This window comes from Meles meles, chromosome X (assembly GCF_922984935.1).
Source record: "Meles meles chromosome X, mMelMel3.1 paternal haplotype, whole genome shotgun sequence".
Taxonomy (NCBI): Eukaryota; Metazoa; Chordata; class Mammalia; order Carnivora; family Mustelidae; genus Meles; species Meles meles.
In genome coordinates this window covers 98,689,944-98,717,551 of record NC_060087.1, presented here as the reverse complement: position 1 = coordinate 98,717,551, position 27,608 = coordinate 98,689,944, and the positions used below count along the sequence as shown (strand labels likewise).

The 27,608-nt window shown below is 42.3% G+C and overlaps 1 protein-coding gene across 3 annotated transcripts in view; it reads right to left on the bottom strand.

Moving 5' to 3' along the window:
• Positions 1 to 27,608, bottom strand: part of PLS3 (plastin 3) — an 84,734-nt gene that overhangs the window by 37,036 nt on the left and 20,090 nt on the right. For all 3 annotated transcript variants that reach the window (XM_045996256.1, XM_045996258.1, XM_045996257.1), the window contains exon 2: positions 2,831 to 2,914. The gene's annotated coding sequence lies outside the window, so the exon portion shown is untranslated. The remainder of the gene's footprint in view (positions 1 to 2,830; positions 2,915 to 27,608) is intronic.

Here is a 27,608-nt window from a genome sequence, read left to right as displayed (position 1 = left end):
AACAAACACATGAGAAGTCTTTTAGTAAACCTTATTTACCAAAAGTTATTCAGAAAAAAAAATAGCTCTGAATCTTCCTTTCAAGGACAAATTCTTAGAAAGGAAGAGCCAAGGTACCTAGTAATGATAGGAAGAAATACATACTAGAAATCTGTGGTTATATATGTTACCAGTGAAAGTCCAAATTTTGTGACTGAAGATGGAGGGAATATGTAATTGTTCTATTAAGCCCTTCTCTCGCTCCTTCTCTCTTACTGGCTGCTTCCATTTTTTCCCAGCTTTATAGAGATGTAACTGACATATATATAATAGTGTATAAGTTTAAGGTGTATAACATGATGATTGGATACACTGATATATCATGTAGGTTATACACCTGTGAAGGAGTGCCTGGGTGGTTCAGTTGGTTAAGCATCTGCCTTTGGCTCAAGTCATGATCCTAGGGTCTTGGGATTGAGCCCAGCATTGGGCTCCCTGCTCAGTGGGGAACCTGCTTCTCCCTCTCCCACTCTCTCTGCTTGTGTTCCCTCTCTCACTGTCTCTCTTTCTCTGTCAAATAAATAAAATCTTTACAAAAATAAGAAAACAAACAATATAATATTCTTGATTTTGCCTCTTGGCTCACAACATTTGTGATCTGGACCTTTACAGAAAAACTTTACTGAACCCTGCAATAAAGAAAAGAGGTCTGTTTCACAATGGGTAATCCCCAAATACAAACTTATCAACAACTTTTGGATGAAAAGCCATGAAAATGATTACATGTTCTCTGGGTTTGGTTGGGGTTCTTTTTTGTTTTGTTTTGGCTTTTTCTTTTTCTCAATCTTTTGTGAGGACTTTACTTTTAGAGAATACTTAGGTTCACAGCAAAACTGAGCAGGAAGTAAAGAGATCTCCGTCCTCACACACCCCGTTATCAACTTCCCCCAGCAGAGGTGGCTCCTTTGCGACAGTCGAAGACCCTACACTGACACATCCGACTCACCCAAGTCCACGGTCATACCTTAGAGTTCATCTGTGGTACTACACATTCTATGGGTTTGGACAAACACATGATATCGTGGATCGACCATCACAGTATCAAACAGGATAGTTTCATGGCCTTAACTGTGTTCCTCTTTCAAAAAAGTACTCTGGGGGCATCTGGGTGGCTCAGTTGTTAAGCGTCTGCCTTGATCTCAGGTCATGATCCCAAAGTCCTGGGACTCGAGGTCATAATCCCAGGGTCCTGGGATCGAGCCCCACATCAGGCTCCCAGCCCAGCGGGGAGCCTGCTTCTCCCTCTCCCACTCCCCCTGCTTGTGTTCCCTCTCTCGCTGTGTCTCTGTCAAATAAATAAAATCTTTAAAAAAAAGTACTCTGTAAGTTAAATTTCACAATCTATACAAAACACAAATTAGAGATTATATATTTACCCCTTTTCGATATTTTTGTTATTAGTTAAAAAAAAAACTATCCACCTGTTGTATGTAAATGATAAATCACTAAATTCTCCTGAAACTAATATACACTCTATGGTAACTAACTGGAATTTAAATGAAAACTTGAAAAAAAACATCTACCCACCAATTCATCAAGAGAGAGCTGGGCGACACCTGTCCCTTTTAGAGCCAGAATTGTTCTCTCTTGAACTTACCACAGTCCCAGACACATAGGAAGGCACTTGATGAAATAGCTTTTTACTAAATTCATCCATTCAAGAACCATGTGCCAAGCACTATGTCAAATAAATTCACATTTGTATTAATTCCCTGAACCCTGACAACAGTCTGAGGGGATAAATATTCTCCTTTTTTTTTTTTTTTTTTTTTTTTTTTTTTAACATTTATTTGACAGAGACAGATCACAAGTAGATAGAGAGGCAGGCAGAGAGAGAGAGAGAGGGAAGCAGGCTCCCTTCTGAGCAGAGAGCCCTATGTGGGACTTGATCCCAGGACCCCGAGATCATGACCTGAGCCGAAGGCAGCGGCTTAACCCACTGAGCCACCCAGGCGCCCTCTCCTCTTTTTTCTTATAACTTAGGTTCAGAGGGACCATGGAACTGGAATTCACACTCAGCTTTCTCAAGTCCCTGGGATGTTTTAGATCAACCATGAGCTATGGTACCATGAGCTATGTTTCCACCACAACACAATACCCATTTCTAAAGACTGGTTATTTTCAAAAATTAAATAAAAACAGACTTTTATTTCCTTATTTATTTTTAACCATTTTATTATTATTATTATTTTTTTATTATGTAAACTCTACCCCCAGTATGGGGCTCAAACCCATGACACTGAGATCAAGACTCACATGCTCCACTGGCAGAGCCAACCAGGCACACCCAGCACAGACTGCAGCTTTCTAATTTTATTTTACTTTTTAAAAGATTTTATTTATTTATTTGAGAGAGAGAGAGCATGAGCATGAGCAGGGGCGGGGGTGGGGGAGTGGGGAGAAGACAGGGAGAGGGAGTAGCAGATTCCCACAGAGCAGGGAGCCCCGCACAGGCCTTGAACTCATGACTCGGAGATCATGACCTGAGCTGAAGGCAGATGCTTAACTGACTGAGCCACCTTGGTGCCCCCAAAAAAGAGTCTTAAAAAACAGAAAACAAGGAGCGCCTGGGTGGCTCAGTGGGTTTAAGCCTCTGTCTATGGCTCAGGTCATGATCTCAGGGTCCTGGGATGGAGGCCCGCATTGGGCTCTCTGGTCAGCAGGGAGCCTGCTTCCCGCTGCCCCCCTCCCCACTACTTGTGATCTCTCTCTCCCTGTCAAATAAATAAATAAAATCTTAAAAAAAAAAAAGAAAGAAAACAGAACTTGCTTCCTCATAAACTTCTCTTACCTGTGATGTTAAAATCTCACTCAAGAGGGACAAACTTCTCAGCAGATAAGCTGGGTGAATCACCTTTCTGAGTAGTCTGAGGCTCTAGAAGGTAAAGAAAGATCTTCAGTTAGATACGAAGCAGGCATTTGAAAAATTAAGAGTAAAAAGCTATTTTTCATATGTTAACTTACAATCTAATGGCGGCACTTTTAAAAAGCATCCTTTATTTTACTATTATGATGTTTAACACTTCTGATTATGAACAGACTATATAGGATTTACTCCAATTTTCTTTATGCAAATTTTAAGTAGTAATGTTTTCAGTATGAAATTATTAACCATCCCCATGAACGATACCGCACAGAATAATGGGACACAAAGTTTGAAAGTGAGACCATCTCAGAAAATCCAAAACATGTGGCCTCTCCTGTGTCTCTAAAGGTCCTTCACAGTTTGGGCAGTTTGTACATCAGTAATGATCTAAAGTGTGTGAATTTAAAAAAAAATAGAAGATAAGTGATTTTATTCTCATACTACCATATCCTTTCTTTACGAAAGAGACCATGAGACAAAGATGGTCCTAGATACAGCTCCCTCTCCTGTCCCACCCTTCAACCTGCTGACTAAACCCTTCTCCCCGGCTTTTCCCTTTTGCAGGCAGCAAGGCTGATCAAGGCAGAAATCTCTTTCCCTCTTCTTCATACTTTTCCCCAACATAGACACACACCTCTATCCTCACACAGTTTTACCAATATTTTAGGCATCTGTTATAGGCCTAGTTCCTGCCCTCAAGGAATTTACAATCTGGGGAAGGCAACATAAAAATAATTATACTTTGACACAAAGGGAATTAGTGGCTGCAATAAAGGTATAGAAGGGAAAGTCTCTGGAGACTTGAAAGATCATTAATTTCTTTTCAGATAGGCGAGGAAAGAAGTACTTTTGTTCTTCCTACAAAGTTAGGAAATACTTAGATCTCATAGAAATGATTTCAAAACAACCATTTACTTAAAAAAATAGTATTACAGATGGTAACTACACTTAAGGAGGTGAGTCCTGAGCAATGTATAGAATTGTCGAATCACTATGCTGTACATCTGAAACTAATCATTATATGTCAACTGTACTTCAAAAATAAAAATTTTAAAGATCCATATAATGCAGCATTAATAAATCTCAAAGTATACTTTCAAGCTTTCTCTTTTCTTATTCCTCCCTAATTGTCTTTTTTTTTTTAAATTTTGAGAGTGCAGGCATGTACACGCATTAGTGGGAAGGGGGGAGGGGGAAAGGGACAAGCAGACTCCCCACCGAGCTGGGAGCCTGATGCTCCTGCTCCAGCCCACAACCCCTGAGATCATGACCTGAGCTGAAGTCAGATACTTAATGGACTGCGCCACTCAGGTGTCCCTGTCTAATGGTCTTAATGAAAGCCTAAAGGGAGTTCTTTAACACTGAAGGGGAGCAGACTATATCACCCCAAAATATTCCTCCTTGGCATACTAATTATTTTAAGCTGGTTATTTTTAAGATAGCAAACAGTGGTGAAGCTCTGAAAACTGAGAAGTTAATATATGAAATATATACATTCAGCAGGGAAATCTCCATTTGTCAGAGTGTCTCCCTGCTCTAACAGGAAGAAAATATCTAAATCTCCAGAAACTCTTATTAATGGAAGAAGGCATAGTCTTAAATCTGCATAACAAGCTTACATTGTTTTCTGTCCCATAACTGGCTCTCCACCCCCAGCATCTTCTTTTGTCTTTAGCTGAAAAGTAGTATTTAAGGTGGTGGCTTCAGCCATTTTAGGGAGTTACTCAGTTTTCCTGGGTCTCTCCCATGGATACATGAGGTGTGCAGGTTACTAAGCTGTTGTTTTTCTCTTGTTAATCCGTTTTATGTCAATGTACTTACAGCAGCCAAAGAACCTAGGAGGGCAGAAGAAAAATTTTCTCCCCAACAACACCCATAACTCACAGGAGACTTCAAGAGGCACATATAAGAAAGAATAAAAAGAACTAGAATATGCATATATCCCCAAAATAACATTGCCAGGTAAGTTGGTCCAGGATAACAGAACTGCAGAATTTAGGAGTCTCTTGCTTAAATAGACTCAGTTTCATTGATTTATAATTACTTGAAATAAATGCTGCCCTGAAACACCTGAGCTAAATCTAAGAAATCCAAAGTCAAATTTAAAAGCCTCACAGTAGATGATTTTGTTGATAAAAGTCACAATTTGTTTTGAAGATTTTATTTATTTGTCAGAGAGAAAGCAAGCAAGAGAGAGAGCACAAGCAGGGAGAGCTGTGGCAGAACAGGCAGAGGGAGAGGGAGAAGCAGGCTCCCCACTGAGCAGGAAGCATGATGGGGGTGGGGGGTGCTGGATCCCAGGACCCTGGATCATGACCTGAGCCAAAGGCAGGTGCTTAACTGACCCAGGCATCCCCAAAGTCACAATTTTTGAAGTAGCTTATGTAATACAGTCCTTTTCCCATCATGAATAAAAAAAGCTTTTTTCTACTAGTAGGTATTTTTGATGGTATCTTTAAGGAAATTAAGCAATTAAGTACTATCATGGGGAAAAAAAGTATCACACTTAAGTAATTTAGTAAAGACTGCCAGTAAGTTTTTAAAATGAAGATTTCAAAAATCTCAATCGTACAAGTTAAAATTATAGATGCTCTATTCCTCTTCATGGGCCATTCATTGCACTTTAGGACTCTCTTCCCTCAAAGCAACTAAAACATCCTAGACTGGGGCTTATGAAGCAAAACAGAGGATTGACATCATTATTGCCCTGTACACGGGCAATAGTTGTTCCTTACTCAAGGCTGTAGGGAGTTACAAAGGCAAGATGGAAAGTCTTAAACGTGCGATCAGAAAGCATCAAGCAGGATGCCTGGGTGGCTCAGTGGGTTAAAGCCTCTGCCTTTGGCTCAGGTCATGATCCCAGGGTCCTGGAATCGAGCCCCACGTCGGGCTCTCTGCTCAGCAGGGAGCCTGTTTCCCTTCCTCTCTCTCTGCCTGCCTCTCTGCCTACTTGTGATCTCTGTCAAATAAATAAATAAATAAAATCTTTAAGAAAAAGAAAGCATCAAGCAGGGTCCTGGTTCTGCTCTCTCCTAGCAGAGTGTCCATGAGCAAGTTAAATCCATCTGGCCCCCAGTGTCCTCATTTGAAAATAGCAACAATACCTCCTTCCCCAGGGTCCTCATGAAGATTAAGGATGGCATATGTGAAGACATACTGTAAACCATAAAATATTATATAGTAACTTCAAATCCTTAATGAAAGAAAATAGGGAGTGGCACCTGGGCGGCTCCACCAGTTGGGCGTCTGCCTTCGGCTGGGGTCATGAACCCAGGGGTCCTAGGATCGAGCCCCGCAACAGGCTCCACGTCAGAGTCTGTGTCTTTGTCTCTTTCTCCCTCTGCCCCGCACGCCCACCCCTGCTTGTGTTCTCTCTCTCTCAAATACATAAATAAAATCTTTAAGAGAAAAAAAAGAAAAAAATGGTGGAATAAATGAACGTCTAAGTAGTTGTGAGAGGCTATATAAAAATAGGCGTAAGTTCTAATAAGAACCTTTTCAATGGGGTGTATGAAGTTTTTCTATTTGCCCTATAATTATTGACTCCAGAGTATAAAGATGTCCTGTGTACATAAAAATTATAAGCCTTTACTCAAAGTAATTTAAGAAGGATGGGCCCCACGAAAACCTGTCAGCCACTTTTCATCCATGACTCAATCTGGCTCCTTCATTAAGGCCAGTTTCTAACTACAACTAGAAGAGTCGCCAGGAGATAATGGCAAAAATGCAAATTTTACTTTAAATATTTTGGGGCCCCTTTTAAAAATCACTAACCGCTTGTCAATATTATCATAGTCCTCCCAATCTGCACAGTTTTTTCCATCAGCGATGAAAAGTAAAAGGTAAAGAGGTAAAAAGTAAATTTACTTGCTGAATAAAAGTTTAACTTCAAGTTCCCAGTATTTAATTGAGAGGCCAAAAGAAAGTCTGGCTTTTGAAATACGTCCTTTTCCCCATTCTGTCTTCCCACAAAAGTGAACTTTATTTTCATGGGAGAGAGAAAGAGAAAGTAAGACAAGGTGTGCTGATATTAAAAAATAAATAAAAAGAAATATATTTTCCTTCCATTTAAATGTAGCCAATGAAATACTAATCAAAAGTAAAGGGTGGGACGCCTGGGAGGCTCAGTTGGTTAAGCCACCGCCTTCGGCTCAGGTCATGATCCTGGGGTCCTGGAATCGAGTCCCACATCGGGCTCCTTGCTCGGCAGGGAGCCTGCTTCCTCCTCTCTCTCTGCCTGCCTCTCTGCCTGCTTGTGTGTACTCTCTCTCTGACAAAAAAAAAAAAAAAAAAAGTAAAGGGGCGCCTGGGTGGCTCAGTGGGTTAAGCCTCTGCCTTTGGCTCAGGTCATGATCTCAGGGTTCTGGTTGGGATCAGTCCCACATCGGGCTCTCTGCTCAGCAGGGAGCCTGCCTCCCCCTCTCTCTCTGTCTGCTTGTGATCTCTCTCTCTTTATCAAATAAATAAATAAAATCTTAAAAAAAAAAGTAAGGGGCGCCTGGGTGGCTCAGTGGGTTAAAGCCTCTGCCTTCGGCTCAGGTCATGATCCCAGGGTCCTGGGATGGAGCCCCACATCGGGCTCTCTGCTCGGCAGGGAGCCTGCTTCCTCCTCTCTCTGCCTGCCTCTCTGCCTACTTGTGATCTCTCTCTGTCTGTCAAATAAATAAATAAAAATCTTAAAAAAAAAAAACCTGTTTTATTAAAAAAAAAAAAAAGTAAAAACTCCCAGGGTCTCTGCATATATCTGAGTTTTCTCATCTGCAAAGCACTTCGATCTGTCCTAAATTCTGTTTTCTCCCTAGCTCAGGAACCACAACAACAACAACAACAAAGACACAGATCCTCTCCCTCCCTAAACATCTGAGACAAAGGAAAACAGAATTTCCCCAAAGAGAATAAAACAAAAAGCAAACAAAACCTTGTTTGTTGGTTTTTTTCATAAAGGATATGGTGTACGACTGGGACTGAATTCAGGGCGTCACCCATAGAGAAACCTTAGGCCAATGAAGTCATCTCTAATTACAGAGTTGGACTAACAATGCGGCAATTATGAAACCACTCCACCGGCTCATTTAACTACACTGAAATCCTGAACACAAATCGTTGCTGAGAAAGGTGTACCTACAACTAACTACCTGAAACCATTAGGGAAAAATTCTGGAAGGTATTTGATGGGAGAGGAGGAGGGGCGCCTGTTTTCACCCCCTACAGCGATTCACCGATTCACCGGAGGAATGCAGCTACTGAATAATCTATTTACTAATCTTTGTCACTCAGCAGCATGTGGGGCGGGACCGCAGGGCACACACACACTGGGAAACTCATCCGTGGATAATCGGGAGTCGATTATGAACTCTGTATTTCTTTTTCTGGCAACTGAAAGGTAACTGCAAGAGAAAGGCAGGGGATACTCATTCAGCCAGAGGCTCTAACCCAGCCACTAAGCAGGCCAGGTTAAAAAAAAAAAAAAAACGACTGGGAAAGCGAGGCTGGTTACTTAAATCAGAGCTTTGGCAAGCTCACCATCAGGAAGGAGAGGGAGAGGGCAACAAAGGGTGGACAAAACATGGAAGAATACAGTTTCATAATAAATGAAAAAAAAAAAACAACCCAAACCCGTAGCCACGGCTAAGGGTGAATAATTCAACAGCGGTCAACAAGAAGGGGTGTATTAGTCACCTTCCTTTGTCCAAATCAGGCGCTGCTCTGAAACACCCACACTCCACATACTTACCTGCACCAACAGAAACTGCCGCCCTTTCTCCTCCCTCGTGAGGTAAGTCAGCAGAGCTGGTCTCCAGGTCACATGGGTGTTCAACACCCAGCTAGAGCTCCCCTCCTCTTCCCATGATTACTCAAGCTCCACACCTGCCCTCCCAAATGACTTTCTAGAAGGTTTCAACTTGATTGTCTACCCTATTCACTCACTCACTCACTTACACCCACCCAGTCCTCAATTGAAAGCTTAGTGGGCACCGGGCAATGTGTCAGGTGCTGCACATTTAGGGAATTAGGACCCGAAGGTCCCTTCTCTCGAAGAGCTAAAGGTCTAGTGGGAAAATCAGACAGAGAAACAAAGACATAATATCAGTGCTGTCATGCTATTAGAGTCCTATTTCCTGAGCAGTGGAACGAGAGCCGTGGGGGTCAGGAAAGATTTTCCAAAGATGACTTTTGAACTTTAATCTCGGAACGTAAGTAGGAATTCCTCAGACAGACATCCCTGGTGAAGGCATTCTAGACACAGAGAGGTGAAGAGAAGATTCTATTGTGGAGGCAGACAAACCGTGTTGTTGGAGCACTGTGCCTGGGGTTTAGGACAGACATGATTGAGAGTCGAAGGCCGGGGTCCACCATAGAAGGACTACACTCGGGGCGCCTGAGTGGCTCAGTTGGTTAAGCCTCTGCCATCAGCTCAGGTCTTGATCTCAGGGTTCTGGGATCGAATCCTGCATCGGGCTCCCTGCTCAGCACGGAGCCTGCTTCTCCCTCTTCCTCTGCCTGCTGCTTCCCCGGCTTGCGCTCTGTCTCTCAAATAAATAAAATCTTTAAAAAAATTTTAGAGAGAATCCACTCAAAATCCAGACTTGACCCTCTGGCCAAGGGAGAAGGAAGCTGAGCGAGGAGGATTCCAGTCAGGAAAGACTGAGTGTCTACATGGAACTTCCTGCCGCATTAGTTCCCATTTTCAGCTATCTTCCCCTGCCAAATCCCATATCCCTTTCCAATTCCCCACTTAGCTCCATCTCCAGGTTTACAAATTTGAGACTGAAGTTTGGCCACAAGAAACAAAGGGAGGGCGAAGTAAATAAGCAGTCTGGATTCTTCCAGCATACCCCTGGATCACCTCGTGTCTGACCTATTCCAAAAGCCTTTGCGTTGGTCTATCTCCAGTCTGTGTCCCTCCAAGGTAACCTTCACACTGCCAGCTCCCTGGAGAGAAGATCTGCCACCAATTCTACAAAGAAAAAAAAAAAAAAAAGAAAAGCCCCACCTCTCCTCCATGACATTCAAGTGGTTCTGTTTTGATACCTGCCTATCTTTCCAATGTCACTTCCCCTCACATGCATGGCCTCCTTGACCCACGCTCTAGAAAGATTCCATTTCCCAAGCAGGCCACCAGTTTCCTACCCCCTGTTCCTTCCCCTCTGTGCTTCTCTCCAGTGGAATGCTTTCCCCCTATCTCCTAACTGCACTTCCAAAGCATCTTTAAGGAAGCCCCACCTGAGATCCCAGTCCTCTCTGCCCAGGACCGGCTTTGTTTTCTTCTCTGACAGCCAGTGCAGGATTCTTTCAGACAGCTCGGATTCTAAGTATCTTGTTTTTCCGTTGGAGCCTAGGTATCAATGTCTGAGTGGGAACATACGGTCCCCACGAGGATAGCATTTATAACAAAGCTCTTGGATAGAAGGGGCCATACCCCATTCATCTTCAAATTCCCAGCCCTGATCACAGTGCCTACAGAGTACGTGATAACAATAATTAAGACAATATAATAACATGCCATTGTAAGTTTACATGACGGCTGACATTTACAGAGGACTTATTATGTACGTGTATTCTGCGACATGCTTTATATACATCATGTAAGTTATGTCTCAGATGTCTCAGAAAAAAAACTCTATAAACCGGGTGATACTGTTACTCTCATTTGACAGAAGAGCAAGTGAGTTCAGAGAGGTTGGGTAACTTTCCCAAAGGCACACAGCTCTTGAGAGGTAGAGAGAAGTCTCAAGCCCGGTCTGCCCGCCACTGAAGTCCGCATTCTCAACCATTTTGCTATGGAGGCTCCTCAACAACAGCTTATGGATGGATTTATTTCCCCAACAAGACTTTAACCTTATTAGAGTGGAGACACAGCTTACTTATCTCTGTATTTACCACAGCCCTTAGAATAATGCATAAAAACAGAGCATTTTCTTTCTATCTCTTTTTCAGAGAGAGACAGAGTGCATGCAAATAGGGGAGGGGAGCGCAGAGGGAAAGGGAGAGAATCTCAAAAAGGCTATACGCGGGACGCCTGGGTGGCTCAGTTGGTTAAGCAGCTGCCTTCGGCTCAGGTCATGATCCTAGCGTCCTGGGATCGAGTCCCATATCGGGCTCCTTGCTCGGCAGGGAGCCTGCTCTTCTCCCTCTGCTTCTGCCTACCTCTCTGCCTACTTGTGATCTTTCTCTGTCTCTCTCTCTCTGACAAATAAATAAATAAAATCTTAAAAAAAAAAAAAAAAGGCTATACGCCCGGCACGGAGCCAGACACGGAGCTGGATCTCACAACTCTGAGATCAAGACCTGAACCGAAATCAAGAGTCAGACTTGTAACTGACAGTCACCCGGGGCCCCAACAAAGCATTTTCAATACATCTCTTCTGAATAAAAAATGGCCCACAGCTAGTGCCCACCCCTCTACTGATCATGTCTGTTCCCTTATAGGAAGTTATCATTGCTTATGCCTTAAATAGCTTATCTAATCTCTGCCTGATATTCAGGTCCTCTAGAATGGTCCTACTGGACACATCTAACCAGTTTTACATCTCGACAACACTCACAATCAGCTTTTTGATCACAGCTCTTCTCCTGAGCTTGTCCTGTTAAGTCCTACATTAGGACCTTCTGTTTTATCCTGCCCCCTTTCTTGTTCCCTCTCTCCTGCCAAGGACTCCCTCTCCTGCATCCACCTCTCATGCTTACAATGCCCTCCTCATAATTTTTCTTCTCTTCCTATCTAAATCCTACTCACCCTTCAAGGTTCAGCAGAAGCCTTCCCCTCCTCCCCCAAAGCATGTTTCCCAATGCCTCCACCCCCTGGCGCCCTTCCTCTTCAAATCCCGCAGGCTTTAGAATCCTGGGACAAAATCTGGCCATTTCATGATGGCCTTCCTCCTCTAGTCATGTAAGTGGATGTGAAGACCGTCAGGCTGGGGCATCCATCAACCAACTTGATTCAGTTCACCTACCTCTTCCACATAGCTCCTCAAACGTGCTTCGAGAATAATCTCTCCCAATAAAAGATTCCTTCTTTGACTAAGAGCACACAATTGCTTGTCTAACTACTTGCTCTGCTGGTCTCATCTCGAGATTGTTTGTATCTCAGGAACAGAGCCGCAACTCCGTCTTCCTCTTCTATACTCCCACCACAATGATCCACTGTTGGATCCCAGATAGAGAGGCGTGGCTCAAAAAATATTCCAGGGGCACCTGGGTGGCTCAGTGGGTTAAAGCCTCTGCCTTCGGCTCGGGTCATGATCCCAGAGTCCTGGGATCGAGCCCCACATCGGGCTCTCTGCTCTGCAGAGAGCCTGCTTCCTCCTCTCTCTCCCTGCCTGCCTCTCTGCCTACTTGTGATCTCTGTCTGTGAAATAAATAAATAAAATCTTTAAAAAAGATATTCCAACTGACTGCACGGTTCTGAGGGTGGTGATAATTCCCTGCATGCCCGATATCCAGTGAGTACTGAAACTGTCATACGGAGGAAGCAAGAGCCTAGGGTAGTTACATGATTTTGCCCAAGACACAGAGCTGCGTAGTAAACATTAAATTAAAAGAGTATTGTGAGGGGCACCTGGGTGATTCAATGGGTTAAGCCTCTGCCTTCGGCTCAGGTCATGATCTCAGGGTCCTGGGATTGAGTCCCGCATCAGTTTCCCTGCTGAGTGGGGAGCCTGCTTCCTCCTCTCCCTCTGCTCCTCCCCCTGCTTGTGCTCTCTCCTTCTCTCACTCTCTGTCAAATCAATAAATTCTTAAAAAATATGTGTCAGTGAAGGTAATGAACTACTCTTCCCATAAAAGCAGAAACAAAGAGGCTCCACACTGCTTTGTGGGAAGAAGGCTCATGCCGGGGAGAGCCTACCCGAGATCCTTGAAAGGCTCCTCACAAATGTGACCATGCAGAAATACGCACTTACCAGAAAACGCAGACAGTGACTCCCCTACCTAATACTAACTTGTTTTTGTTACTTCAAGGATAAGGGGGTTCCCTTGATCCTTGAACTGAAATCACAAAAACTGATTGTGGGAAACATACAGAATATAGGAAACAGATTCAGTGAACATCACATACTATGGAATTCTCAGGGTTCTTTCTTCCAAACATTCGTGTTAAATGGGTTACCAACAATAAGACAGACCACACTTTTAAAAAGTAAGGACACCAATGCTTCCCTTCTCCTGTGGCCCATTCCCCTTCCTCGATATGATAGGCTTGTGCTTCACGGGATTTAATATGACTTCATTTGAGCCTCTTAAATGCTAAGTATTGTGAACAACCACTCCAACCGTATCAGTGCTAATAACTTAGTATAAACATAACCAAACACTCAAGTATCTACGTGAGCTACTTTTTATTTGAAGAATTCTTTCCATATGTAAACCATCACTATGACACCCATAGTTTGTTTTTTGTTTTTGTTTTTCGTTTTTAGTGATTAGTTCTTAAATTTAATAGTGCTTCCTTTCAGAAAATTTCAGTGGAGGGGCACCTGGCTGGCTCAGTGGGTTAAGCATCTGCCTTGGACTCAGGTAATGATCCTGGAGTCCTGGGATCAAGCCCCGTGTCAGGCTCCCTGATCAACCAGGAGTCTGCTTCTCCCTCTCTCCCTGCCCTCCCCCTGCTCACTCTCTCTCTCTCTTGCTCGCTTGCTCCCACTCTCTTTTCCTCAAATAAATGAAATCTTAAAAAAAATTTTCAGTGGAATCTTGGGACAGGAGTAATTGTGAGAGCTTAAGACGTTATGTGCATCTTGCTGAATTTAATGATTTGTTGCTCTGAACGTCAAACAAGTGAGTCTAACTCTAAATGCCCTCACGTGCCATGGGTTCCTAGTCCTGACAGTTTAGGAAAGGTTAGAGCGCTAAGAAGGGGTAACATATTTTACTGTCGATTACAAATTGCTTCGATAGCCAATGTGGAGAGCAAAGTTGTACAAGAGCAATATTCAGCACGTACGGCATACTTCATTATTGAGGCTGTCTTTCGGGCCTAGATCTTTGGCTGATTCTACCTGACATTTCAGCCACAAACTGGTCAAACTGAACAGAGGACACGGCCAGATGACCCCAAGTAAAACAAAAAGCGTTTTCCCATGAGGCGCTGCTGTATATGCCGTTAGGTTATAGGGTGTTGAGGACTCCTTATATACTCTCAGGGTGTTGAGAGTAAAGCAACTGGCCGACAGAACATAAATCTGGCTATCTTTAGCAACTATGCTTCTATAATTCATTTGGATTAAACTAACATGAACATGTTACTTTGGGTAATACATTGTATCATTTCAGGGACATTTGTGGGATGACCTGAAAAACCTTACCTGCGACTTCCATGACAGAATAGATTTCAAACTACAGACGGATGGAGAAGTGAACTTTGGAAGGCTCATTAGTGACTGAAGGCTAACATTCCCCTTTATCCCAACCCATGGAACTGCCCACCTACAACTGCAACTTGGCCTTGGAGGCACCCTCGAATGTTTAAGGAGACTTAAACATTAGCTTACTATTTAATGTGCCAAAGAGATTGCTATCTCCTGCAGGTATGCTGCTCCAGCAACCCTTGAAATGGAGGAGGTCAGTGTAGAGCTTTTCTTAAGAAATGCAGGCAAGCAAACATGGCTGTTACTTGGGAAGTCACGCATGGCAACGGCATAGAGTTAATGAAACTAAGCGATGTTAGCCCTCTACTGACTTATCTAGCCCTTACGAATAATTCAGCCATTTCAAATTCTCTTGTTCGCATTGTTTTAAAGATTCTATTTATTTATTTTGAGAGAGAGAGAGAGCATGAGCAGGGGCAGGGAGAGAGGCAGAAGGAGAGGGAGAAGCAGACTCCCCACTTAGCAGGGAGCCAGAGGCAAGGCTCCATCCCAGGACCCCGGGATCATGACCTGAGCTGAAGGCAGATGCCCAACCCGACTGAGGCACCCAGGTGCCCCCTTGTTCGCATTGTTTTAAAGGAGATGCCCCACTGAGTCCTAGTTGCTAACCACTAACTCCCCTTCTCCAATTCCTGTAGCCCCGCCCTCTTTCATTGTGGGATGACCACCTACTTCTCTATTTCTTCCACCTGTCTGGGAGCTCCTTGAAGGCAGGGCTGGTATCTTATTTGACTCTGTTATCTTGGCTTACCATAAGCACCTACGAAATGTCTGTTGAATAAATAAACTGACGGAGGCAAATAAGGAACGTGAACATCCGTAAGCAGAAGGCAGGCTAAACAGTTGTCTCCTGTGGTTTTAAAAGTGCATATTCTATTAGAGAAAGCTGTGAACAAAACAGTCAAGACAAAATAATGTTCCCGCATTCTTCACATGCAATTGGCCTATTAGCATGCTTTAGCTATCTACTCTTGTTTAATGCTCCAAGATACTACAAAACTACTCAAGATATTTGCAGCCTGTCCTTTGAATTTAGCTGAAAGTCAAACAGAAAGGGTTTTTTCCCCCAGAAACTGTTTTTACTTGTTACAATTTTGCAATCAAATAATACCCATCAGACACAAATCGTCCTTTGACAAACCCGCAATTTATAGGTAAAAGTAATGTTTGAAAAATAAACGTAAATTGCCCCAAACTAAATTTAGCTACATTTCAATGTTTTATTATGAAAATTTCCAATAAACACGAAAGAGAAAATAGTACAATAAACACTCATAAACCCACCATCCAGATTGTATGTTGATCAGAATTTCCCCGCAACCTACTTCATCTCTTCTCCCTTTTCTGTCACTTTCTCTCCTGAATTACTTTATTTATTTATTGTTTTAAAGATTTTATTTATTTGACAGAGAGAGATCACAAGTAGGCAGAGGCAGGCAGAGCGAGGGGGAAGCAGGCTCCCTGCGGAGCAGAAAACCCAACGCAGGGCTCTGTGGAGATCATGACCCAAGCCGAAGGTAGAGGTTTAACCCACTGAGCCACCTAGGCGCCTCTTTCCTGAATTACTTTAAAGCAAACCCAGACAGACATCTCATGAATTTGCCCTACATAGCTCTCTTAAGAAATGAGTTCATTTTTTGGAATTACCTCTATTCTATTCTCAAATCCGGCATAAGCTAGATTCTAATTGATCTTTTTTTCAAGTACCAATACCTATGAGTCACTTAAATGCCCAAGGGTGCCCAATCCTGTGTCATTTCCTGGAGGGATATCAAATACTTCCATTTAAAGTAAACGTTTCCTCTTTTTGTACTTAATAAAAAGAGAGAGAGAGAAAGAGAGATAAGACCTTAAAGTAATGGCTATTTAAAAATAAGTTAGTAACTTTTCCAATAAAGGAAACATTCAATTCAATTCAGTCAGACTGAAGACATTCTTTACATTCTTAAGTCAAGAGTTTTACAGATACTTTACATATGTCCTACTCATATTCTAAAAGCCCCTTCCCCCTTGACAAATACTAAATCAAAGCCAAAGATAAAATAACAAAGTGATACCTCTCCTTCTCCCACCAATAGCCAAGCTTGTGTGAACTCCTTGGATGGAAACAGCACACTCCCCTTTACAACGGTCTGAGCCCCTCTATACTTCCTAAGTGAACACTGACACTTTCCCCGAATATCTGAATAATTCATGAGAAAATACGTTTGCTGCTAATGAAACTAATTAACCTTCACATCGGAGGGGTAGTTCATTGTCCTTTCTATGAAAATTACCATTGAAGCCAAGGGCAACCTTCAGGTGTGTGCGTATGCGTCTATGTGTGTGTGTGTGTGTGTGTGTGTGTGTGTACTACACACACATATACACGCATACCCACACATCACAAGGCAAGATCAGACTAGTTAACACACTACAATTCAAAACAAAATATCTGTTAGTCACTGAAAGTACCTCCTGCAATGTTCTCAAATTGAGAAAACACTTCTTACTGCGTAAGCACATCAGTCAAATATCTAGCTCGGCTGAAAAAGGGAGAAAGAAAACGCATGTGATCACCAACTGATGGAAATCCCTGACAAGTCTGTGGGCGCTGGAAATCACCATCGCTCCCACGTTACAGTAACAGCACCCAAGTTTCAACACCAGTGATTTTCATGCACCTTGTAAAATATAAATAAACAGTAACATGACGTTTGTCACAAGTCATTCCATAAGAGCAGAATACTGGTCTAACCATAACCAATTCTGTCATGACAGCTACCTCATCTTTTCCACAGAATTTTGAAGAACGATTTATGGATCAAAGGCATCCAAGACATCCACTCCCCACCTCCCCAATCCATAAAGTAATAGTTTCTGTCATTTAAATCTTTGAGCCTCTAATGTGACAGATACAGGTATATAATTAAGATCTCAAAACCAATTTTTAAGCAAGTACAAAGTCCTTAGAATATTCCCCAAATAACGAAAAGGCAGAATATAAAGATAAAATTTTAGATTTGAAAAACCTCAAAAATTTTCTCTCATACTTGGTGCTCCTCGAGTAAGGAAGGTTTAGAATGCATCTCCAAATGCTTAACTACCCAAACACAGAGTACGAATCTCAAGCTTTTGAAATAAATTTCTGCTTAAATAATCATCATCGAGAAGTTAGAGCCTAACAAAATAGTATTAAAATAGTTACCCTTCTGCGACGAGAGCAAACCTGTTTCTTTCTCTCTCGCAGCACTAATAGAAGGAACCTCCCACGCCCAGAAAGCCAATCTGGAAGCCCAACATTCTTCTTACAATTGCAACTTTGGAGAGCAAGTCACAACACTTCCTGCTAGAAAAAGAAAACACCCTGACAAAGGAATGATACAATGCTTACGAATCCCCTTCCGGACAGCCTTGTGGGATTCTGCCAAATATTAATAAATTCTAACTTTACGAGGCTTAGCAAAAAGTTAATTTTTTTTTTTTTTTTAAATTCCAGCTCCGCTGAAATCCTGCAAGAACACAAGGGAATTTAAAAGTTGGTTCAGGTCAAATAGCTACAACCCACATACCTATTTAGAGCTTGAACATTAGCCAAGTAACCTGCTTATTTTAGAACACCTGGAACCAGCTTCTCCCCAGTGCCCAAGTCACTTGTCCACAGGAAAGTACAGTACTTAGAAAGGCAAATGAACGGTTCTCAGACGACTCGCGTTCTCTATTGTTCATTTCAGTCTATACCTATTCGTGCCTTCATATAACATTTATGTTCCATATGCTACGTGTTGTAGCGTTTATTGCCAAGGATCTAGGTCTTGTTTTCTTTCGAAAAGGTCAGCTACTGAGTGTGGGAACTGTATTTTCTACAGGCATGGCACATGGGGAGGAAAGCTAATATTCGGCCGAACGGAAGAACTTTCTATTCAGGGGCGGTCCCACAGAGTAGTGAAGGGCTGTGTGAGTCCTTGGGCAAGTTGCTTATGCTCCCATGACTCTGTTTTCTCATCCAGGGATGATAATAGTAACAAGTTCGGGTAACAGTCACTGTTTTCTATGTTGTTGGGATAGTTAAGTGATGGTATGCGTTCACAGTTGAGATCATATCCTTGCAAATGAAAGGCGTTCAGTATGTGATAACTGGTAGTCTTCCTACTGAAATTTGCCTTTAAACCAATCGAGCCATTCCAGTCAGTCAATTGCTAAATTAAGCAACTGGTTCTCTGCGAGTGCCTTTTAGGGGAGAGAACAGAACATCCATAGGGGTCCTGTGCTAGGCTCAAGAGACCACTTCTAGGGATGCCTGGGTGGCTCAGTCGCTTGGGCATCTGCTTTCCGCTTGTGTCATGACCCCAAGGTCCTGGGGTCAAGTCTCACATCGGGTTCCTTGGTCAGCAGGGAGCCTGCTTCTCCCTCTCCCTGCAGCTCTACCTGCTTGTGCTCTCTCTCTCTTTCTCTCGCTGACAAATTAAAAAAATTAAAATAAAAATCTTAAAAAAAAAAGGAGACCATTTCTAATACTGACATGGGACAAGTTGATCATTTGAAAGGAAAGGGAGCACAGGCAAGCGTCAGGGTCTTCGGAGTCTGCCAGATGTGAATTCTGTGTGACCTCACACAACTACTTAGCTTCTCTGAACCCTAGGTTCGTATCTATATAGGTCGAGCTCATTCCATGTACTTCACAGGGTTACTGCAATGAAGGAGATGACAGAAAAGTACGCAAGTGTGTCTGGCTCTGGCGAGGTGCTAAGTGGCAGACATTATTATAATCTTTCTGGGATATAACACATGTAATACTGTCCGCCCTATTTACCTAATATGAACGAAGTGAGATCAGAGACACTCCAGGCCTTTATAAATAATCCAAAGCAAACCAAGGCATTTTCTGACAATATACTGAACTCTCAAAACAAGGCGGCGACTCCGACTGCACTCACTTGTAAAAAGGTTCAGGGTAGTCCATGTTCGGAGGCAGACGGTCCTTCTGTCCTCATCACTGACCACCACTAGTGGCCCCTGGATTACATGTTGTCTCCTTAATGGAAACACTTTATTTCGTCAATCACAAAAACTGCATGAAATTGCAAAAGGCACCAAATCCGGAACAGAAGGAATATAGCGACAGGAGCCAAGGGATGTGTTTTTCCATCTGTCTCCGGGGCTAACTCACTACGTGAAGTCCCTTCAACCGTCCAGAGTCTCGATTTCTCCATTTGTGAAAATAAGCACAGCACTGTCCGCCTGCGGCCTGCCAGGGAACACAGGACACGGTAAGGACGTCTCGAACACTTGGAGCTAACTGGCAGGAAGGAGACACTCAGATGTGTTATCATGCGTTTTACAGACGGAGAAAACCGGGGTGCAGACAATTGCCTCAGGCAAGATGACAGAATCCGCCTTAGACCCGAAACAGTGGGTTTTCCCAGCCTTCGCTTGTCACTCCCAACCACTTGGATGGGTCTGTCTCAAGGGCTCTGGACCTCTTCAATAATAATGCTCCCTGGAATCCACTTCTCTTGACCTGCCCGTCCATGGCCATCTAGAGGGAATGTGTCTCCTTTCTACCTTTGTGAACTCTAAGGCTCATCTGTGATCCCAGGGTGATCCCATCAACACCCAGTCTCTGGTTTTAAAGTCTATCGACAACATCACAGGACTCATGTGAACTGCAAAACCTCGTGAGGTCATGAAAGTTCCAGGGATGGATGGATGGATGGATGGACGGATGGATGGACGGATGGATGGACGAATGGATACTCCCTTCAGAAAGGCACATCTTCTCCCAAGGAACCATAAGGCCATTTTCTGAAAGACTGTTCTACTGCATCAGTAGTTGAACCAGTTTCTGTCTGCGGCCCATTTTGTAACCTCAGTGTCTCACCCTGTGAGGTGTGTGTGGGTGTGCAGGGCCGGGGTGGGGTGAAGTGGGGTGGGGGGCGGGGCGTGTTGGTGCGTGTGCCTGTGTGTGACTCTTGTGTGGTAACAGAAGCTCTGTTTGTACTGTGGGTAGTGAAAGTCAGGGTGAGAACAGAAAATGGCGGCAGGCGTTGTGGAAGACATTTCACGTCTTCTCTAAGTAGGCCACACATTGAAAACCACTTTGGCGATGCATTCCAAATTCATCGTGATGAACGTCTGGATGGTACAACCAGATCCATAAAGTGAAAAGTTCACACATGCGCACCTCGGGACACACACACACACACACACACACACACACACACACACACACACCCCTAAAGGTGGAAAGGAAGGAAAGAGGCACACCCGAAGTTGCCTGAGAGTTTCACAGACGTATCAGGATAACTCTCATTCAAACGTCATGCTCTCCACCGCACCCAGTACCGAGAATATTCTTTCCATGTGTGACATAAACCCTGGAGGCCTCTCCCACCGTGCTTAGACACACCTCAGTAACACTGACCTATTGTCCTCTAACGCAACAGGATTTTACCCATCTGCGCGCCTTATAAGGCAAACAAACAAACAGTAACACTCACACTGCAGCATCCAGGCAAAGGGATTGTACATAAATCACAGGCAGGGAACTGCTACAGTATTTTGGACTATACTGGAAAGTTTAGGCAATTTATACTAGGAGTAATATTAGGTACACGAGCTTCCGGCAGCACGGATGTGTCCGCTTTAACAAGCAAGCGTGTCTGGTTTATGTTATCATTCTTTTCATATTTGAGGCGGAAATCAGCCACAAATACACCTTAATTATTTCAGTATTCCAAGGGATGTTTCCTCAACAGTAAGGATTTGTTAGCTCTGCATCTGTGTAACAAAGTAATCAAAATCTTAAAATAGGATGTCTTATTACACATTAAATTATATACTTTGTCCTAATGCACTTAAACAAAAGGCTGCAATAAGTAGAAGGTAGTTTTAAGAATTTGAATCCTCCAAAAATAGCTGAACTATAGACAGGGCAAGGAACCGATTTAAAAGGCATCTGTTGTGACTGCAGTTAACAAGACTGAACTGTATATCTGAAGTTTGCCAAGAGAATAAATCCTAAAAGGTCTCATCATAAGAAAATCTCTTTGTGAGGTGTCGGATGTTTACTAGCCTTTTTGTGGTGATCATTTCACAATATATACATATATCGAATCGTTATGTGGTACCCCTGAAATTAATGCAATGTTGATGCCAATTACATCTCAAGAACACTGGGGGGGGAAAAGCCATCTGTGTTCCGTTCATAGCTAGTAAAACCATACAAAGGAACAACTTAGATGCTATCCACCTTTCTATCCCGAGGGTCTCTCATTCAAAAAAAGAAAGAAGAAAAGGAAACATGAGAGAAAAAAGGAAAGGACCAGAAACAACAAAAGCTCAGCTCAACAATTCCTACATTTTTGGCACAGGACCTGAACCCCAAAGAGTTTTTTGATATGAGGGTTAGATCTATCAAGCCATCCATCATATTAGAAACTACAACTGGGAAAAAATTTTAAGGTATAATAAATGTTAACATAAGTAACTTCTTTAATGAAAATCACTAGATTCCCCACCCCACCCCCCGCCCCAAATGAGTGGAGAGTATATTGTTTACATTCTTGCAAACTGCTTTATCATTTAACTTAAAACAAAGACAAGTGGATTTTCACATCTGCCTCTGCACTCAATGCTGTTTTAGGTTTAAGTGTATTCATTAAATAAGACCTTGCATAGATACATTGTTGAAAGAAGTATTTTAAGAGCCCTTTCAGATAATTATGGATATTCTTCCTTATAATGCTACACCAAAACTTGAGAAGTGGTAGTTTCTTAAATGTTAGTTGCAGTGTGGAATTTGATACCATCCAGATGAATGTTTCCTACTCTGTTACATTAAAATCCATGGTCTAGGTGCGCCTGGGTGGCTCAGTGGGTTAAGCCGCTGCCTTCGGCTCGGGTCATGATCTCAGGGTCCTGGGATCGAGTCCCATGTCGGGCTCTCTGCTCGGCAGGGAGCCTGCTTCCCTCTCTCTCTCTGCCTGCCTCTCTGCCTACTTGTGATCTCTCTCTCTCGCTGTCAAATAAATAAATACAATAAAATAAAATTTGCTAAAATCCATGGTCTATGATGCACATTAAATGGGCCTCTTGCTATTTTAACATCATGCATGGGTCATTTGGAACAATATTGTTTGACTAATGCAGATCTTCCAAATGTTGTCCTACTTCATTTTACTATAGCTAACAAAACACTTTCATTAAAAACACCACTGATCTCAGAAAAATCTAAGTATTGACACTCAATGGCTGAGGCAAGTTTTCAAAATTTTGAATTTTTGCTCGAGAGCTCTGATTTTATCTTTGGCAACAAATACTCTCAGTTGTTTGCCTGGTGGTAACAGGCCCACTTGGTTCATTTTAAAAAGTTTTTAAGTAATCTCTATACCCAGTGTGGGTTTGAACTCATGACCCAGAGATCAAGAGTTGTGTGCTCTCCCAACCGAGCCAGTGAAGCGCCCCTTGCTTGGCTCATTTGTGATAAAATATCTGCCACATACTCACATCTGAACAATCAGTTAACATGTCATTCCATCTTTCAAGTACAAATGGTTTTCTGGGGGCGCCTGGGTGGCTCAGTGGTTTAAGCCGCTGCCTTCGGCTCGGGTCATGATCTCGGGGTCCTGGGATCGAGTCCCGCATTGGGCTCTCTGCTCAGCAGGGAGCCTGCTTCCCCCTCTCTCTCTCTCAGCCTGCCTCTCTGCCTACTGTGATCTCTCTCTGTGAAATAAATAAATAAAATCTTTAAAAAAAAAGGTTTTCTGTTTTGAAAAGATGCGGCTAATTTAGCTTGCAGCTGGAACAACTGCATGCATACGTTTCCTCAGGACAACCAGGGTACACAGGAAAAGCCGTATGTATCCTTCCCATCTCATCACACAGAATATTAAAAGATGTATGCCCAAGAGTTCAGAGTTAATAAAATTAGTTTTTCCTGCTTCATGAATGGCATTCATAAATGAAACCCATGTTCTAAGGTCTTTAAGGGTATGGAGTTGAATACAGTGACCACTCACAGAGGGCCCTTCCACTGCCTAGCGTCTTGCTAAGGTGCTAGTTTTACCACCGGGGCTTTGGTAAATGTCAACACCGACGAAAAAGCAAGTAACATCTTAGTGTTGGTATGCAAGTAATTCTGATCCCCAAGGGCCTGTAGGCCAACATGTTTTTTGAGAACTGGTATTTTATTTAGTAACATTTATCATGGAGTCGTCAAATTTTAGAGAGACAAAACATATAAAGTGTATGCTTTTTAAAAATATTTATTTTAGAGGGAGAGAGAGTGTGCATGAGCAGGAAGGGCAGAGGGAGAGGGAGAGAGAATCTGAAGAAGACTCTGCAGTGTGTGTGGAGCCTGATGCGGGGCTCGATCTTACAACCCTGAGATCATGATGTGAGCTGAAACTGAGAGTCAGACACTTAACAGACGACTGGGCTGCCCAGGCACCCCAGATGTGTAGGTTTTGACATGAAATTTCAAAACTGAGAATACAATTGCCAGAACTGCATGGAGCAGTTTCCATGTGAGTTGTGTGGCTGTTGAATTATGAAAAGAAAAACAAATGCGTTGATATCAGTTCTGAGGGGATCATTCCATAGCTTACCCACTCCAAAGCACATTTGGCAGAATCAGGTTCATGTCTGTAAGACATGAATTTATCATGATAGTGTAGTTGAGAAACTTCTAATAAATTTTTTTAAAAGATTAAGAATGGCAATATATCCATTATAACACTGTTACAAAATCCCCAGCTCATGAGTGGCACATCAGATTTTTTTTTCTGGTAAACAGTGTTTCTTTGACATAAGCTAAAACAGAAAGCAAGCGTTTGAAAGTTAAATTCTGTGTGAAATGCAGAAAGTATCACTATTTTAAAATATTAAAAACTGGGGTGCCTGGGTGGCTCAGTTGGTTAAGCCATTGCCGTTGGCTTAGGTCATGATCTCAGGGTCCCGGGATTGAGCCCCTCATTGGGCTCTCTACTCAGCAGGGAGCCTGCTTCCCCTCCCCCTCCTCTGCCTGCCTCTCTGACTACTTGTGATCTCTCTGTGTCAAATAAATAAATAAAATCCTTTAAAAAAAGTTATAAAATATTAAAAACTAGGGGCGCCTGCCCAGCTCAGTCAATGGAGCTTGTGACTCTCGATCTCGATGTCGTGAGGTCAAGCCCCACATTGGGATTAGAGCTTATTATTTTTTCTTTACAATAATCTTTAATTATTTGCTTATGGATAAATCTCATTTTTTATTAATTATTTTTATAAACATATAATGTATTACTTGCCCCAGGGGTACAGGTCTGTGAACCATCAGGCTTACACATTTCACAGCACTCACCATAGCACATACCCTCCCCAATGTCCATAACCCAACCATCCTATCTGTACCTCCTACCCACCGGCAACCCTCAGTTTGTTCCATGAGATTAAGAGTCTCTGATGGTTTGCCTCCCTCCTGATCCCATCTGGTTTCATTTTTTCCTTCCCTACCCCCCAAACCCCCGACTCTGCCTCTCAAATTCCCCGTATCAGGGAGATCATATGATAATTGTCTTTCTCTGATTGACTTATTTTATAGAGCTCACTTAAAAAAATAAAAATAAAATAAATAAAATATTAAAAAACTAGGTGTGCTCTGGGGCTCCTGGGTGGCTCAGTGGGTCAAGCTTCTGGTTTAGACTCAGGTTGTGATCTCCCGTATGGGGATGGAGGCTCATGTCACAGGGCTCCACGCTCAGCAGAGGGTCTGCTTCTGCCTCTCTGGCCGTCCCTTCCCCACACTCGCACGTGCACGCGCTCTCTCTCTCTCTAATAAACAATCTATAAATAAATAAATAAATAAATAAAATTAACTAAATACCTGGGGTATCTTAAAGCAAATCCCAAACAACAAATAAAAAGGAAGGGGAGCAAAAAGATGGAGATAAGAACATCAAATATTGATAATTGTTGAAGCCTTGGGAAGGGCGGGGCGGAATTCACTATGCTATTTTACTTTGTATGTTTGAGAATTTCCATGAAAATGTGTTTTAAAAAATCCCATATGCTTGTAAGAGCGTATTCAGTAACCGGCAAGCACAAATAAAATTCCTGGCTCACAGTCATTCATGGAGACAAACACTGAATGAGTGTGTATTCAGTAAAAGGCGCTACACTAGATGGCTCAGGAAACATAAAGGTTATTAGATGTTTCTTTCCACACTCAAAGGGCTCGCTCAGAGCATCTGTATCCATATATGTCATGAATTCCCTAAAACGGGTACAAAATGGGTATAATGCCTCTGACCGTGCTCAGGGGCACCTATGCTATGCAAAGCCAGTCATCACAATGCAATTTTCAGAAAAGAGAAAGGACAAAGGGCAGGAAAAGAAAATACAAAAAAGAAACTAAGAAGCTAGGAGACGAGAGAGTCTCTCTGGAGTTCTTCTCTAAAAGGAAATGAACAAGGGATTTGAGCGAACATGGGCATGACCGTGTCATGTTTCCACCACAAGCCATCATCTTATTTCGCTGCAGGACAGGAACCATCATGTCATATCCTTTGAGTCAGCGCTTGTACTACTCACATAGGCAAAAATAACTAAGCAATGCATTCATTTTCCACGGAGAACACTAAGTATTCCAGAATCCTTCAAATGACTGAAGGCAACATTTATAAATGCCAGACGTGAGGGCTACCGTGTCCCTTTCACCACGTCCCTCCACACAACTCTGGCCCATCCTGAAGAATAAATCCACACGGTAAACTAGTAACATTCCTCAGTTACTCAAAGGATCTGATGATAACATTAATAAACGAAAACTAAAAGTGGCAAAGCAAAAAGTCAATTATTTCCTTATCAGGCTCCAGCTTCTTGCCATAGAATCCGAACAAATGGTCAGTTTTTCCCTATTCCAGCTTCAGATAAAAAGATAAAATGTGTAAATGTTCTCAAAACTCCTGCAATGAAAGTCTTGAAAAGCTGAGAGTATGAAGTGATTTAAAATTGCTCTACTGCTTCCATATTTAATCATTATTAAGCTCTAGGAGGGCATTGATTTGTCTGCTTCATTTACCAATCTATTTCAAGCATCTAGAACACTGCTTGGCACACATAATATATGATAACGACATTGCATCCAAAAGGAATTAAACTCATTTGCTATAGGGGTTTATCACATAACCAAGAACAAACTCTGAGTGCTTGTAATGCAAACCAAACACATACACATGTAAGAGGCATCCACTCCCGTCACATTGGGTGACTCTACAAAATAAGAAAATTCCTGAGAGCTAATCTGGCAAAACAAACGGTAGGTGACATCTTCCTAGGGGCACCAAATCCACAATCATATCTGAATGAAATATGAAGGGAAGGATTCTTAAAATTCTCCGCTTCTAGAAAATTCGGGCCCTTCAGAGAAAAGCAGTGGAACAGAAAGTAGAAAAAACTTTGAATTTTATCAACTTTTCCCTCAAATTTACCACACAAAGAAAGAAAGAAACATCTCACTTAGCTGTCAAGACCCCATCACTGATAGTTTTCTAAACTTTAGAACAAGTACTTTTCGACCTCACAAGGAATACCGAAACCTTCAAAAGAAAGGGCAGCTTTAGCATTTCCTGCCGGCCTGCCCTAGTCCCAGATTAACCTTGTCAGTTCTTAGGAAGACATATAAAACCCCTTTAAATGACTAATTCAGATGAAGTGGTAACATGAAGCCATAGTTTATAAGACGCTCGTTTCTACTTGTTACCAGATGTTGCCATCACTTCAAAGTGTTAAATGCATTCATGAAGGGGCTCAGATATATTTGCATGTGAAATATTTTCTGACTTCTTCTATTACTGTGGAGACATGTTCCCAGGGAAAAACTGTTGCCTCATTGTCTAATAAAACGTCTTTAAGATTGCCAGTATTAAAAAAAAAAAAAAAAAAGATTGCCAGTATTCACTTTAAGAACCACCAAGTACTCTAAGTGAATCTCCCTTCCATGTAATTCTTGCAAGCACCTATATACACAGTTTCAAAACACAACACAAATTAATCCATTTCATTGGGAGTTTGTCATGAACAGCCAGCTTAAAGGTCTAGGTTACAAACCCAAATTTTTGTGTATGTATACTTTTGGAATATTTTAGGCAAATACACAGTCCCCAGCTTTATCCCAGGTAAGGACTCCTTTCCTAGGTATTGTTCAACAACTGGGCGAAGTTTTCTGCTTCTATCCATTCTTTTATGATTACTTTCTTTGGTTATGTTGCCGTTAATTTTTATTAGCTTAATTAAAAGATTTTTTTGCATCTCCAGAGAGAGTTTAATTCGACAACAATGGCTGCTATTTTCCACACATAATGGTCATTTGTTAAATT